The following is a 17717-nucleotide window of genomic DNA, read 5'->3' on the forward strand; positions in this document are numbered from 1 at the left end:
GTCCATCTCTCCCTCTGAACTCCCCTCCTCTTCCTCTCCTGTGGGCACCCACGTGACGTCCATAGACACGTCATCATCGACGTCACCTTCCCCACCACTAACATTAGAGATCTCGGCGTAGGCAGCAACAGCGAGGACCAACCTCCTTGGGCTGATCTGGGTACTGTCATCAGACTGCTGAGTGGCGGCTGTTGCTACCTCCTCTTCCTGATCCGATGCCAAGAATGGCTGCACATCGGAAATGTCTTGTGATGGATCGGAAAATTATTCCTGTGACTCAAGCGGAGGGTATATGGTGGTGGTGGTGTTGGTGTCTTTGGGGGTGCAAACAGCAGAGAGTGAAGAGGGTACAGATAGAGAGGATGAGGAGGGTGCAGAAGCGGAAGGCTGAGTGAGCCACTCAACCAAGTCTGGTGCGTCCTTTGACGTAATCGAACTTCCCACTTTGGCTTCGGCCTGGTGCTCCTGCCCTACCCCTACCACCCCTGCCTCTTCCTCTGCCTGTCATTTTTTAAATGACCCTGTGACAAATCTCTCTAGAGAAGCGCAGTGTATGTGGAAGAAGGTATATAACACCCCGCTTCAATATGTCGTTTTGGGGGACCACTGGTCTATCACACCAGTTATAAAAAAAAAATTCCTGTAACTTTTCTCCCTGTGTGTAGCAGAGGTAACGCAGCGAAAGAGGCTAGATTTCTGCAGTACCCAAATACACTATTAGAAAAGTATATTCTTAGATAACACCCCACTTCAATATGTCATTTTGGGGGACCACTGGTCTATCACACCAGTTATAAAAAAAAAATTCCTGTAACTTTTCTCCCTGTGTGTAGCAGAGGTAACGCAGCGAAAGAGGCTAGATTTCTGCAGTACCCAAATACACTATTAGAAAAGTATATTCTTAGATAACACCCCACTTCAATATGTCATTTTGGGGGGCCACTGGTCTATCACACCAGTTATAAAAAAAAACTCCTGTAACTTTTCTCCCTGTGTGTAGCAGAGGTAACGCAGCGAAAGAGGCTAAATTTCTGCAGTACCCAAATACACTATTAGAAAAGTATATTCCTATATAACACCCTGCTTCAATATGTCTTTTTAGGGGGCCACTGGTCTATCACACCAGTTATTCAAAAAAATTTCCTGTAACTTTTCTCACTGTGTGTAGCAGAGGTAACGCAGCAAAAGAGACTAAATTTCTGCAGTACCCAAATACACTATTAGAAAAGTATATTCTTATATAACACCCCGCTTCAATATGTCGTTTTGGGGGGCCACTGGTCTATCATACCAGTTAAAATACTTTTTTCTAATTGCGTTTGTCACTTTGTAGTTGTAGTATTCCTGCAGAACCGATCACCAGTCACAATGCTGCACAATACAAATCCACTATAATATGCTTTCTACCGTATATTAGAAAGTATATTATAGGTGTATTACAGCCCTATATACTGCACACCAAACAATAGTACACCTATACCAGTTCTTAAAACGACTTTTGTGGACCTATTAGCTAGCGATTTGTGTCACTAACAGTCTGTCCCTGCTCCACACAGCAACCTCTCCCTACATTGACAAAAGACAGAATGTAAAATGGCAGCCAGATCAGGTCTATTTATAAGGTAGGGGGCATGTCCATGTGCTGAAATGTCTCAATTGTCTGTCCTGTACCACCTGATGGATGTGTCATGGGTCAAAGTTCTTCACAATGTAAAAGAATATGGTGGGCGCGAATATCGCCGTATGTTCGCATGTTCGGCGAACAGCAAACGAGCAAAGTTCGCCGCGAACCGACCGCTGGGCGGACCGCAAGGCCATCTCTATTGCACATGTGCCCTGGCTATACAATTGTATACCTGGCTTATATTGGTGCAGGAACCCACCCTCCGAGCCATTTGTTAATGACTGGCTTGATAACCGTGGAAATGTCACCCCACAATCCTACAGATGGATTTACTGTATTTATTTGCTGGCTGTTAGATATGCAGCTCAGGCCGCAAAGGTACTTTATGGCCAAAAAAAATATGATTTTTTTCACCCACAGTGAAACAGATGGATTTACTGATTATATTTCACTATCAGATTTGCAGTGCAGGCCGCAAAGGTACATTATGGAAAAAGAATATGATTTTTTCACCCACAGTGAAACAGATGGATTTATTGATTATATTTTACTATCAGATTTGCAGTGCAGGCCGAAAAGGTACTTTCTGGCAAAAAATATATGATTTTTTCACCCACAATGAAACAGATGGATTTAACTGACTTTCTTTCATTATCACAAATGCAGTGCAGGCCAAAAAGGTACTTTATGGCCAAAAAAAAGGCGTTTTTTTTCACCCACAATGTCCCAGTTGTATTTACTGATTATATTTCACTATCAGATTTGTAGCACAGGCTGCAAAGGTGCTTTATGGAAAAAAAATAAGATTTTTTCACCCACAGTGAAAAAGATGAATTTACTGATTATATTTCACATTTGCAGTGCAGGCCACAAAGGCACTTTATGGCAAAAAAAAAATTATGATTTTTTCACCCACATTGAAACAGATGGATTTAACTGACTTTCTTTCAATATCAGATTTGCAGTGCATTCCGCAAAGGTACCGTACTATATATTTTAACACACTAAAGTAATAAATGTAATGGATGGACAACAGTACCCAGAAATTTTGGTTATTTAGTTTAGAAATAAGACGACCAAGAGATCTAATAACCTTGTACAAATATATCAGGGGTCTATAGAAGTCTATAATGGTGAACTCACTTAAAGAGTTCAAGAGGGGCCTAGATGTATTTGTAGAGTGTAATAATATTACAGGTTACAGTTATTATATTTCTGGAGATGGGTCGTTGAACCAGGGAGTTATTCTGACTGCCTGATTGGAGCAAGGAAGGAGATTTTTGCCCTAAAATGAGGACAATTGTTTTCTACGTCATAGGATATTTTTGCCTTCCTCTGGATCAACTTCCTGCAGGATAACAGGCTGAACTGGATTGACTTTTTTCAACCTTACAAACTATGTTACTTCAGAGAATTTTTTTTTTTCCTTTAGGTATCCAGTAAAGAATTAATAACAAACTTATTGTCACTTCCATGCATAACATATTTTAGTAAAATATAAATTAGCCGTTGTATTATTACTAACTCAAATGAGTTGACCCATGAAAAAATATTCCACATTTTTAAAATCAGTAAATGGATTTGAATACTTTTGCATTTGTATGTAATTAAAGATTCAATGTATAGAGCCACCTCTTTGTTCTTTTCCTCATCTCTCTGTCCACGTTGCTGAAGTGGGTACACATGCTCAGTTCCATCCTTTCACTGCTACCAGTTATATCTTATGTTATAAACTATGACAGTTACAGGGGAGAGGTGCAGCAGAAAGGACACTCTCCTTGAGAAAGAACACACACCCTGAGCTTTCTGCTTGAAATAAATCTAGCAGAGCAGTTGGACCAATGAATAGGGAGATCTGTGGATACATATGAGGTACATGGCTGGTTCTAGCTTTGTTAGAAAGAGCTTGTCATGTACTTAGAAACATAGAAACATAGAATGTGTCGGCAGATAAGAACCATTTGGCCCATCTAGTCTGCCCAATATACTGAATACTATGAATAACCCTTGGCCCTATCTTATATAAAGGATGGCCTTATGCCTATCCCATGCATGCTTAAACTCCTTCACTGTATTTGCAGCTACCACTTCTGCAGGAAGGCTATTCCATGCATCCACTACTCTCTCAGTAAAGTAATACTTCCTGATATTACTTTTAAACCTTTGCCCCTCTAATTTAAAACTATGTCCTCTTGTAGCAGTTTTTCTTCTTTTAAATATTCTCTCCTCTTTTACCTTGTTGATTCCCTTTATGTATTTAAAAGTTTCTATCATATCCCCTCTGTCTCGTCTTTCCTCCAAGCTATACATGTTAAGGTCCTTTAATCTTTCCTGGTAAGTTTTATCCTGCAATCCATGTACTAGTTTAGTAGCTCTTCACTGAACTCTCTCCAAAGTATCAATATCCTTCTGGAAATATGGTCTCCAGTACTGCGCACAATACTCCAAATGAGGTCTCACTAGTGCTCTGTAGAGCGGCATGAGCACCTCCCTCTTTCTACTGGTAATGCCTCTCCTTATACACCCAAGCATTCTGCTAGCATTTCCTGCTGCTCTATGACATGGTCTGCCTACCTTTAAGTCTTCTGAAATAATGACCCCTAAATCCTTTTCCTCAGATACTGAGGTTAGGACTGTATCACTGATTTTATTTTCTGCTCTTGGGTTTTTACGCCCCAGGTGCATTATCTTGCACTTATCAACATTAAATCTTAGTTGCCAGATTTTTGACCATTCCTCTAGTATTCCTAAATCCTTTTCCATTTGGTGTATCCCTCCAGGAACATCAACCCTGTTACAAATCTTTGTGTCATCAGCAAAAAGACTCACCTTACCATCGAGGCCTTCTGCAATTTCGCTGATAAAGATATTAAACAATATGGGTCCCAGAGCAGATCCCTGAGGTATCCCACTGGTAACAAGACCATGGTCTCAATATACTCCATTGACTACAACCCTCTCATTGTCTGTCCCTCAGCCACTGCCTAATCCATTCAACAATATGGGAGTCCACGCACAAAGACTGCAATTTATTGATAAGCCTTTTATGTAGGACAGTATCAAAAGCCTTACTAAAGTCAAGATAAGCGATGTCTACTGCACCTCTGCCATCTATAATTTTAGTCACCCAATCAAAAAAATCTATAAGATTAGTTTGACATGATCTCCCTGAAGTAAACCCATGCTGTTTTTCATCTTTCAATCCATGGGATTTTAGATGTTCCACAATCCTCTCCTTAAGTATGGTTTCCATTAATTTCCCCACTATTGATGTCAGGCTTTCTGGCCTATAGTTGCCCGATTCCTCCCTACTACCTTTCTTGTGAATGGGCACAACATTTGCCAATTTCCAATCTTCTGGGACGACTCCTGTTGCCAGTGATTGGTTAAATAAATCTGTTAATGGTTTTGCTAGTTCGTACTATATAATTTCTGATTGAAATTTTTTACGTCATATGACAAACAATTACGATTTTTGGTTAATAGGAACAGAGCGAAGTATAATGGGTGGCCATTAATTTGGTCATTAACAGAATGGGCTTATTAGTAGTTTCCAGTACCAAGAAGAACATTCTTCCATAGTACATAATTGCTGCAGTCAAATGTAAGTAAGGCTACTTTCACATCTGCACTTTCTCTTTCCGCTAAAAGCGTGGGAAAACGCTACATTTTTGTCAATGGGGACAAACTGAACTGAAGGAAACGGAGTGCCCCAGAATGCATTCTGTTCTGTTTTATTGCGTTCCCATGATGCACACAAAAGCGATGCAAGCAGCTTTTTTTAGTCCGTCCTGAGATGCGGAGCATGACGGATCCGTCATGACTCACAATGTAAGTCAGTGAGGACGGATCCATTTTCTCTTACACAATAGAAAACTGATCCATCCCCCATTGACTTACAATGGTATGAGACTGTTCCGTCTTGGCTATTTTAGAGATAATACAACATAACTATAGCAGACTGTTGTATTATCATGACAAAGCATTTTTGCTGATCCAAGATAGATTTAGCAAAAACGCAGATGTGAAAGTAACCTAAATAGGGAAATATAAAACATAATGCATTTTTTGAGTCATTCTTGTTTACTTTTGGCACTTTTTTGGTTAGTGACTGTTTTCAAAATGCAGCATGCTTAAGTATGGTTTTTTTTTTCATGTGTTTTCCAATAGGCTTTTACTTAAGACTGAAAATGTAAAAAGTGTATGAATGAAACAAAAAAACACTGAAAACACTTGCAAAAGTCCAATAAATTCATGCTATTTTTACAAGCTAAAAGGACGCTGAACAAAGAATGGTGCACATGAAGGAAACCTAAGTATGTTTCAAATTTTCATATCTAAAAAAAATGTCAATAGCATATTTTAACTAGGGAACATTGAAATACAGAGAGCTGCCTGAATTTACATTTATGAATAAAAAAGTACAGTTTATTCTGTATGTGTACACAGAAAACTCAGTATCAGTTCTGCTTGATGTCTGTGAACAAAAGGTACAGTAAAACCGACATGACATGAATCAATACAGAAGAAGTAATGTGCCAAGTAGCAAGAGGAACTTCACATAGTGTCACGGTACTCACAGCTGGGAATCCAGAACTTGACAGGGCTTGAAAATGAAATGCCTTAAACTTCCTGTAAATAATGCCGCCCACTGCAATCATTTATTATTACCACTGAAGAAAATAATATAATATGCAAGTTTGGCAAATTTTACCAAAAAATGTGTTTTGGGGCAAATTACTTTGCCATTAAGTGCATTTCTTTGTATATAGTGGGTGCAATGACAGGGAACAGCGATTGTGCAGCCCCCCATCAATATAGCCCTCAGATGCCAGCTTCACAGCATCTGATAGCAATAATACAGTGTAAAATAAATAAAAAAAATTATAAAATCATACTTACGCAAAATTTCACATGGCCCTTGATGAAAAACCATGTAATCCGGATAAAATCCAGATGAAAAAACGCACACACTGAACAAAATCACAAAAGAAACGGTTTGAACTTGCGTGCAAAACCATTTGTTTTCCCCTGAAAAGATCCTGGCATAATCCATATCGCTAATGCAAAAGATATATAAGAAAATATTTCAAAGAAGAATTTAATGGCTGCAAGCCTTAAACTAAAACTGAATAAATGTTGGTTAATGCAACAAGACAATGGACCAAATTATACAAGTAAATCAACTAAAGAATAGTTGAAAAAAGTTTTGGAATGGATACAGTCCTGACCTTATTTAACCTTATAAAGATGTGCTGGCATGACCTAAAGAAGGATGTGCACGCAAGGCATCCCAGCAATATTGTTAAACTGGAACACATTTGCAGGGAGTAATGGCCTAAACGTCCACCCCAACATTATGCTTCTTCTTTGCAGCTGCAGGAAACATTTGATGGTGATTGCTGGTAAAGGCTTTTCTATAAGTTTTTAAATTCAAATGTTTACATACATTTTCTCCATACACTGCAGATGATTATTTAACATGCCAAATAAAAAATATGAATGGAGCAACTATTTGAATGTTATTAGTTTTGTTAGGTTGTGTCTGTCTATAACTGACTTTGTGATTAGTGATGGAGGAACACCTGCTGGGACGGTTTGCGAACGCGATCGTGCGAACGCGATCAAATGTTCGCGAGCCGCAAGTTCGCGGTGGTACCCCTTTCATTTTAATGGCAGGCGAACCTGAAAAACCTTCAGCTCATATTTGCAGCCAAGAAATAATTACTAGAATTGCACAAATAGCCCCACAACATGGACAGTGACATACCAGATGTATTATTTGCGATCTCCATTCATTATTTTTTTCAATGCGAAATATCGGCAATATTATTTTGGCGTACGCGCATGCGCAAATGCACTATACAGTACCCAAATGCACTATAAAGAAAGTATATTGGTATATAACACCCCGCTTCAATCTGTTTTTTTGGGGGACGACTGGTATATCACACCAGTAGAAATTATTTGTTCCAATAACGCTTGTCCCTCTACATACCTGCAATATCGCAGCAGAACCGTACACAACTGCCATACAATACAAATGCACTATAATATACTTTCTAACATAGAAATTATATTATAACATTGTACAAGGAAGGCAATCCATTAGAATATACATAAAGATAAAACGTAACCTTTAATAATGTTACTATGAGGGTCCATTCACACGTCCTTAAGTGTTTTGCATCCGTCCGTAAGTGATCTGCAAAACACGGACACCGGCAATGTGCATTCCGCAATTTGCGGACCGCACATCACCGGCACTATAATAGAAAATGCCTAATCTTGTCTGCAATTTTTTTTTTTTTTTTACGGAAACGGAAGCACGGATGCGGAAGTGCGGATCCGAAAATGCTGATGCGGACAGCACATTCCGGCCCCATTGAAAAAAAATGGGTCTGCACCAGTTCTGCAAAATTGCAGAACGGATGCAGACCCATTTTGCGGACATGTGAATGGAAAGATAGCCCTCAAAATGAAAATAAATTCAATTATTAAAGTTAAGCAAAAAGCATAGATGTGGTAGGCAATAACAAGTGCTCGGCGGCACTAAATCAGGTGCTCGGCGGCACGAATCAGAAACCATATGTCCTACCACAATCCGGGGGGTTCCAGTGCACATCCATGAATCCCGGAGGGAAAGCAAAAAACATCTATCCCTGGACTAGATGATGATGTGGTATTGAAGGACAGGGTGGGCAAAGAACTGTCCCTGATATTGCCCTACAGGGGTGTGCTATTCTGGCCCTGATAGCCTAAACACTGACCACCCGCCCTGGTAACCTTACCCTATATAAAAATGGCCCTAGTAAGCTCCTAGCCCCTAGGCCCCTGATTTCCAGGTGATCACTATATAGATCTATGTGTTTTTGACTCATTATAAAAGTATATTATAAGTATATCGCACCCCTCTGTGTATCACACATATCGATAGCACACCTATACCAGTCCTTAAAAAGAAGTTTGTGGCCCTATTAGCTAGCATTTGGTGTCCCTAACAGCCTGTCCCTGCTCCACACAGCAACCTCTCCCTACACTGGCAAAACACTGAATGTAAAATGGCGGCCAGATCAGGTTTATTTATAAGGTAGGGGGTATGTCCATGTGCTGAAACATCTCAATTGGCTGTCCTGTACCACCTGATGGATGTGTCATGGGTCAAAGTTCTTCACAATGTAAAAGAATATGGCCGGCGCAAATATCTCCATATGTTCGCATGTACGGCGAATCGCGAACACGCAAAGTTTGCTGCGAAATGACCGCCGGGCGAACCACAAGGCTATCTCTATGTGTGATAACAATCTGACATTTTATTAGTAATAATTGCAGAAAGCATGGTAATTCTAAGCAGTTCACTTACTTTTTTCTTGCAACTGTAGGTAATGAAGTGTTATTTCCTTAAAATTACAATTGCAGGAAAAATGTAATTGTAGCTGCAAAAAAAGCGCTCAGAGTGCTTGAGACGTGAATTAGTTATCTTAAGTACTCAGTAAGTACAGTAACTAGAACTTTTTGGAAATAAAATTCTATTGAAATGTATTCAAAGCAAGAAAAATCTAAGATACACCATGGTTAGACAGTGCTTCTTCCATCTATAGCTAATAGGAGAATGCGCTTAACTCCTTAAGGACACAGCCTTATTTCACCTTAAGGACCAGGCCATTTTTTGCAAATCTGACCAGTGTCACTTTACGTGGTGATAACTTCAAAACACTTTTACTTTTCCAGGCCATTCTGAGATAGTTTTTTCGTCACATAATGTACTTCATGACACTGGTAAAATGGAGTAAAAAAAAATTCATTTTTATTTATAAAAAAATACCAAATTTACCAAAAATTGGGAAAAAATTGCAAACTTCCAAGTTTTAATTTCTCTACTTCTATAATACATAGTAATACCTCCAAAATTAGTTATTACTTTACATTCCCCATGTGTCTACTTCATGTTTGGATCATTTTGGGAATGAAATTTTAGTTTTTGGGGACGTTACAAGGCTTAGAAGTTTAGAAGCAAATCTTGAAATTTTTCAGAAATTTTCAAAAACCAAATTTTTTGGGACCAGTTCAGGTCTGAAGTCACTTTTTGATGCTTACATAATAGAAACCACCAAAAAATGACCAATTCTAGAAACTACACCCCTCAAGGTATTCAAAACTGATTTTACAAAGTTTGTTAACCCTTTAGGTGTTCCACAAGAATTAAAGGATAACTGTCACATTTAGACCCTAATTTCAATTTTCATATATGTAGTTACTAATAACATGATATTCCAGAATCAGTTACTATTTGACTGACTGCCCCCATATTTAATAAGATTCAGCCCTTAGCAACCAGTCTGCATAAAACTGCAATTTCACTATTCAGTTAAGATGGCCGCCACTACTCTCACCCTGAGGCTAATCCCACCTGCCCTCACTACCCACAATGCATTGAGCTCCTCACAAGCACTAGCCAGTAACAATAGCTCCACAAAAGTGTCAGTAACTAGAGCTCTCCCCCCCTAAAGGGTTAATCTCCTGCAGCACAAAGGGGTCCTCTTACCACATGTTGCTTTCATTTATACACTGAGCAGATGGCAGATTTCCCTTCCCTGTTGTGCGCCGCTCCAACTCTGCATTCTCCAGCTCTGCTGAGTGAGGGAGCGTCTGCCAAGCACAGGGACAGGGAGAAGTGCACACAGCCCAGGCACTGTTATCAGCTGCTGGGGAGGACCTGGCTTTAATCATTTACTTACAGTCCCTGGCTGTCAGTAATGTGAGCCTGCACGCAGCCTGCTTCTGCGTGCTCTGTCTATCAACAGATAGACGGACCATGTGTCACGACCGCTATCCCAGCAGCAGTCGTGTCGCACCAGACGGAGGGGAAGGGGGACCCTTATCTACGGATGGGAAATAGAATGGCCACCCCTGACTAACCCTAAGCTGGCACCTGTCTGCCCTGATACCCTAGACGGGGTGTGAACCCGTGCGGCGAGCAGTATGCCTAAACCCTCAGTCGCCCTAACAAGACTGGACTGGGGAAAGGCCGATGGGAGCGCTAGTCACCATCACTCACGTCTAGGAAAACAACAGGGGAAGACAGCAACAAACAAACAACAGCAGAGATAGACTTATTTAGTCACGAGCAGAGAAGGTGATCCCAAACACGACAGTCCACGCCGGACAAGAGCTCCACAGCAACACCATCAAACGATCTCCTTCCAAGGTCAGAGTAGCACTGGAAGTAAGGACTATATCTGGCAATGACTGCAAGTGAAACTGAAACTAATATAGTAGCTGGGAGTGGCAGACAGGACTCACCTGAGAAGGATGCCTACAAACTCCCAGTCAGGACAAAAAGGTTCACAAGGCAAAACCCAGATGACATACCCTGAACCACGGAGCAAACTCACAAGCTATCGCGAGTAGCAAGTCGCTGCGACCTTCTCCTCCCAGACCTGTCTGGATCAGTCACAGTTGTGACAGTACCCCCCTTTCTACGAGGGGCCCCTGGACCCTCAAGACCAGGCCTCTCCGGATGGGAGCTATGAAAAGCCCGAATGAGTCTGTCCGCTTTTATCTCTGATGCTGGAACCCACATTCTCTCTTCGGAACCATAACCTTTCCAGTGTACCAGGTACTGAAGAGAGCGGCGAACATATCGTGAATCAACAATCTTTTCTACCTGAAACTCAAGACTGCCATCAACAACCACCGGTGGAGGCGGTAGTGGCAATGGTTCAGGCGGTTCTACATATCTCTTAAGCAGAGATCTGTGGAAGACATTATGGATCCTTAGAGTCTGAGGTAGCTCCAGACGAAAAGCCACCGGGTTAATGATCTTAATTACCCTATAAGGACCAATAAATCTCGGACCTAATTTCCACGAGGGAACCTTCAACTTGATATTTCTGGTAGACAACCACACCAAGTCATTCACCCCAAGGTCCGGACCTTCAGAGCGCTTCCTATCAGCCGCACGTTTGTATCTACCACCAATTCTCTTCAAACTTTCTTGCACACTCTGCCACACTGAAGAAAGTGAAGACGCAAATCGTTCCTCCTCGGGAATCCCAGACGGCCCCCCCTCACTAAACGTACAAAACTGAGGATGGAAACCATACGCACCAAAAAATGGTGACTTATCGGTGGATTCTTGACGACGATTATTAATGGCAAACTCGGCTAACGGTAAATAAGATGACTATTCCTCCTGATTTTCGGAAACAAAGTATCTCAAATATGTCTCTAGGTTTTGATTGGTACGTTCAGTCTGACCGTTGGACTGTGGATGGAAAGATGAAGAAAACGAACCCCTAAACGAGAACAAAAAGCTTTCCAAAATTTAGAAACGAATTGGGTACCACGATCCGAAACAATATCTGAAGGGACCCCGTGAAGCTTCACGATGTGGTCAATAAAAACCTGAGCCAGTGTGTTAGCATTAGGCAATGCGGTAAGAGCAATAAAGTGCACCATTTTACTGAATCTGTCAACAACTACAAGAATAACAGTCTTCCCCGCTGATACTGGTAGATCCGTAATGAAATCCATTGACAGGTGCGTCCAAGGCCTGTTGGGGATGGCCAGAGGTAAAAGACGCCCTGCCGGACGAGTATGATCTACCTTAGAACGAGCACAGGTAGCCTATGCAGACACAAAATTCAACACCTCCTGGCGCCATTTAGGCCACCAGAACCGACGAGACACTAACTCAGAGGTTGCCCTACTACCTGGGTGTCCTGCCAGTGTGGAGTTATGGTGTTCTTTTAGTATCTCCAGTCGTAAATTTTCTGGCACAAACAGTTTACCCGAGGGGCAGGAGGCCGGGGCGTCCCCCTGAGCTTCCAACACCCTCCCCTCCAAACCTGAGTGTAATGCAGAGACCACCACCGCCTTTTGCAAAATGGGCTCTGGTACCTCAACATCACCCCCTCCAGGAAAACTTCGAGACAATGCATCCGCCTTAGTATTTTTTGCCCCCGGGCGATAGGTTATTACAAAATTAAACCTAGTAAAAAATAACGACCACCGAGCCTGTCTAGGGGTGAGACGTTTAGCAGACTCCAGATATAATAAGTTTTTGTGATCAGTAATCACCGTGACGGGATGAACCACCCCCTCCAAAAAATGACGCCACTCCTCAAAAGCCAACTTAACAGCCAAAAGTTCCCTGTTGCCAATATCATAGTTCCTTTCTGCAGTAGACAATTTCTTCGAAAAGAAAGCACACGGACGCCATTCACCAGGGGACGGGCCCTGAGATAGTACCGCTCCCACCCCCACCTCTGATGCGTCAACCTCTACAATAAAAGGAAGCGAGACATCTGGCTGTACGAGAATAGGGGCCGAGGTGAATCTCTCCTTCAGAGATGCAAAGGCAGTTTTGGCTGCATGTGACCATTTGGAAAAATCGGATCCCTTTCGGGTCATGTCCATCAGTGGTTTGACCACCAAGGAATAGTTCTTTGTAAACTTTCTATAAAAATTGGCAAACCCCAGGAAGCGTTGCAATGCCTTCAGGTTCTCAGGCAGATCCCAGTCTATATTCGCCCGGACTTTCTCTGGATCCATGCGGAAACCTGAATCTGACAACACATACCCCAGAAATGGCAGTTCTTTTACGGCGAACACACATTTTTCTAACTTAGCAAACAATTTGTTGGCCCTTAATATCTGCAGCACTTGTCTCACATGGATCTTATGTGTATCCAGATCCGGGGAATAGACCAGGATATCATCAAGATATATCACAACAAATCTCCCGATAAGGTGACTAAAAATATCGTTGACAAAATGTTGGAATACCGCAGGCGCATTAGTAAGACCAAATGGCATGACCAGATTTTCATAATGCCCTTCCGGAGTATTAAAAGCCGTCTTCCACTCATCCCCCTCTTTGATGCGAACCAGGTTATAGGCTCCTCTGAGATCCATTTTGGAGAACCATTTAGCACCAGCAACCTGATTAAAGAGGTCGGGAATGAGAGGAAGAGGATAGGGATCTCGGATAGTTATCCGGTTTAATTCCCGGAAATCCAGGCAAGGACGTAGGCCCCCATCTTTCTTTTTAACGAAAAAGAACCCTGCAGCCACAGGTGAAGAAGAGGGTCTGATGTGTCACTTAGCCAAACTCTCCGAAATATAATCTTTCATAGCCTTCCTCTCCGGGCCGGAAAAATTGTATAACCGGATTTTAGGTAGTTTTGCCCCAGGTAATAGATTAATCGGGCAATCATATGGACGATGAGGTGGTAACCCCTGACAACCCTTCTCAGAGAACACATCCATAAAATCTGACAGAAAGGCAGGTAAAGATGTTACAGAGAGTGTAGAGCACCTACTACTCAAGCAGTTGTCCTTACAATGTTCACTCCACTCCACAATCTCCCCGGCCTGCCAATCCACCACTGGATTGTGAGTCACCAGCCAGGGAAGCCCCAATACCATAGGAGCCGGAAGACCGTCCAGGACAAAACAAGAGATATGCTCTTTATGGAGGTCCCCTACCTGCAGATGGATATTATGGATGATCTGAGTTAATTCTCTCTGAGTAAGAGGGGAGGAGTCGATGGCAAACACAGGAATAGTTCTGCATACCGGTTCCAGAGTAAAACCCAGAGCCTGAGCAAACCGTGAATCCACCAAGTTGACCCCCGCCCCACTGTCCAAAAAGACGGAACAGATCTCAGTTTTATTGCCCGCCTCAACGGTAGCGGACAACAAAAACTGAGACATGCGTATGGAGGAAACGAATACGCCCAGACTGTTCTCCTCCGCACAATCTGGGGACTCTAGTTTTCCGGCGGCTCCTTTGTTTGTGGTCTCTTGGGTTCTAAGGGACAAACCTTTACAAAATGACCCCTCCCCCCACAACGAAAACAAACCTCTGACCTACGGCGGAACTTAGGAGGATTCACCCGTCTAGTGGCGTCCCCTATTTGCATTGGTTCGACTGGACCATAACAGACCGATCCCTGCCCTATAGAGGCCTCCGTAAAATTTAATAGTCTCTCCCTGAGTCGTCTGTCGATTCTTATGGACAGAGACATAGCAGCCTCAAGAGACCCAGGGACCTCGTATACCGCCAGCGCGTCTTTTAATTTTTCAGACAACCCCTGGCAGAACTGACTCCTAAGGGCCGAGTCGTTCCATAACGTATCAGTAGCCCACCTACGGAATTCGGAACAATATAATTCAGCAGACCGGTTCTCTTGCCGAAGTCTACGTAGCTTAGACGCAGCCAGTGAGACCCTGTCCGGGTCATCATATACGAGACCCAGGGCTTCAAAAAACTCCTCCACTGAGGAGGGCCGGAGAGTCTGATGGTAGGGAGAAAGCCCAAGCCTGCGGATCTCCTTGCAGGAGAGAAATTACAATGCCCACCCGTTGTTCCTCACCGCCGGAGGATCTAGGGCATAACCTGAAGAACAATTTGCAAGCTTCTCTGAAGGTTACAAATTGGTCTCTCCCTCCAGAGAACCTATCAGGTAAAGCCACTTTTGGCTCAGGAGTACCTTGGTTTCCCGTAGCAACGGTGGAACCCAAGGATTGCTGCTGCAGCACTGTTGCTTTTAATCCTGCCACTTCACGGGATAACCCCTGTAATTGTTTCGCCAAAACCGAAACCGGATCCATAGTGGAACAGACAAAATACAAAGCAAAACAGCAAGCAAAAAAGAAAAAAAAAAGGAAATGTCACTCTTTTTTTTTTTTTTTAAAAGGCCAGATATACTGTCACGACCGCTATCCCAGCAGCAGTCGTGTCGCACCAGACGGAGGGGAAGGGGACCCTTATCTACGGATGGGAAATAGAATGGCCACCCCTGACTAACCCTAAGCTGGCACCTGTCTGCCCTGATAGCCTAGACGGGGTGTGAACCCGTGCGGCGAGCAGGATGCCTAAACCCTCAGTCGCCCTAACAAGACTGGACTTGGGAAAGGCCGATGGGAGCGCTAGTCACCATCACTCACGTCTAGGGAAACAATAGGGGAAGACAGCAACAAACAAACAACAGCAGAGATAGACTTATCCAGTCACGAGCAGAGAAGGTGATCCCAAACACGACAGTCCACGCCGGACAAGAGCTCCACAGCAACACCATCAAGCGATCTCCTTCCAAGGTCAGAGTAGCACTGGAAGTAAGGACTATATCTGGCAATGACTGCAAGTGAAACTGAAACTAATATAGTAGCTGGGAGTGGCAGACAGGACTCACCTGAGAAGGATGCCTACAAACTCCCAGTCAGGACAAAAAGGTTCACAAGGCAAAACCCAGATGACATACCCTGAACCACGGGGCAAACTCACAAGCTATCGCGAGTAGCAAGTCGCTGCGACCTTCTCCTCCCAGACCTGTCTGGATCAGTCACAGTCGTGACACCATGCCTAGCAACCCTATTTTAAGCACAGGTAAAAATAGGCAGTACAGGGAACAAAAATGTGGAATTAAGGGGTAATTGAATACACAGTGAAAAGTTGAACTAGGGCCACCAATGTGATATTAATCACCACAATCCAATACTCCAAAAAAAAAGAAAAAATACGACAGTTATCCTTTAATGGAAAATAGATACAATTTAAAAATTTCACTTTTTTGGCAGATTTTCCATTTTAATAATTTTTTTCCAGTTACAAAACACGGGTTAACAGCCAAACAAAACTCAATATTTATGGCTCTGATTCTGTAGTTTACAGAAACACCCCATATGTGGTCGTAAACCGCAGTACAGGCACACGGCAGGGCGCAGAAGGAAAGGAATGCCATACGGTTTTTTAAAGGCAGATTTTGCTGGACTGGTTTTTTGACACCATGTCCCATTTGAAGCCCCCCTGATGCACCCCTAAAGTAGAAACTCCAAAAAAGTGGCCCCATTTTAGAAACTATGGGATAGGGTGGCAGTATTGTTGATACTAGTTTAGGGTACATATGATTTTTGGTTGCTCTATATTACACTTTTTGTGAGGCAAGATAACAAGAAATAGCTGTTTTGGCACCGTTTTTATTTTTTGTTATTTACAAAATTCATCTGACAGGTAAGATCATGTGATATTTTTATAGACCAGGTTGTCACGGATGCGGCGATACCTAATATGTATACTTTTTTTTATTTATGTAAGTTTTACACAATGATTTCATTTTTGAATCCAAAAAAATCATGTTTTAGTGTCTCCATAGTCTGAGAGCCATAGTTTTTTCAGTTTTTGGGCGATAACCTTAGGTAGGGTATGATTTTTGGGGGATGAGATGACGGTTTTATTGGCACTATTTTGGGGTGCGTGTGACTTTTTGATCGCTTGCTATTACACTTTTTGTGATGTAAGGTAACAAAAAATGGTTTATTTAGCACAGTTTTTATTTTTTATTTTTTACGGTGTTCATCTGAGGGGTTAGGTCATGTGATATTTTTATAGAGCCGGTCGATACGGACGCGATGATACCTAATATGTATACTATTTTTTTTATTTATGTAAGTTTTACACAATAATATCATTTTTGAAACAAAAAAAAAAATCATGTTTTAGTGTCTCCATATTCTGAGAGCCATAGTTTTTTCAGTTTTTGGGCGATTATCTTAGGTAGGGTCTAATTTTTTGCGGGATGAGGCTACGGTTTGAATGGTACTATTTTGGTGTACATACGACTTTTTTGATCACTTTTATTTTCTTTTTTTGGAGGTAAGGTGAGCAAAATTTCAATTTCATCATAGTTTTTATTTTTTATTTTTTATGGCGTTCACCGTGCGGGAAATGTAACATGACCGCTTTATAGATCGGGTCGTTACGGACGTGGTGATATATAACATGTTTAGGGAATTTTTTATTTATTTTTTAATCAGGGATAAATGTGTTTTTTTTACCCAGACCCACTTGGTTCTTGAAGATCCAGTGGGTCTGATGTCTGTATAATACAGTACAGTACACTATATATTGTACTGCACTGTATTTCACTCACACTTTGTCTGAACAGATCTCTGCCTTTAGCACAGATCTGTTCAGCACCATGGACAGCAGGATGCCTGAGATGGAGTCCTGTTGCCATGGGAACCTTCCCCGTCTGCCACAACTGAGCAGATGGGGAAGGGGAGGGAGGAGGGCTCCCTCCCTCTG

The sequence above is a fragment of the Bufo bufo genome, chromosome 4 (assembly GCF_905171765.1).
Source record: "Bufo bufo chromosome 4, aBufBuf1.1, whole genome shotgun sequence".
Lineage (NCBI taxonomy): Eukaryota > Metazoa > Chordata > Amphibia > Anura > Bufonidae > Bufo > Bufo bufo.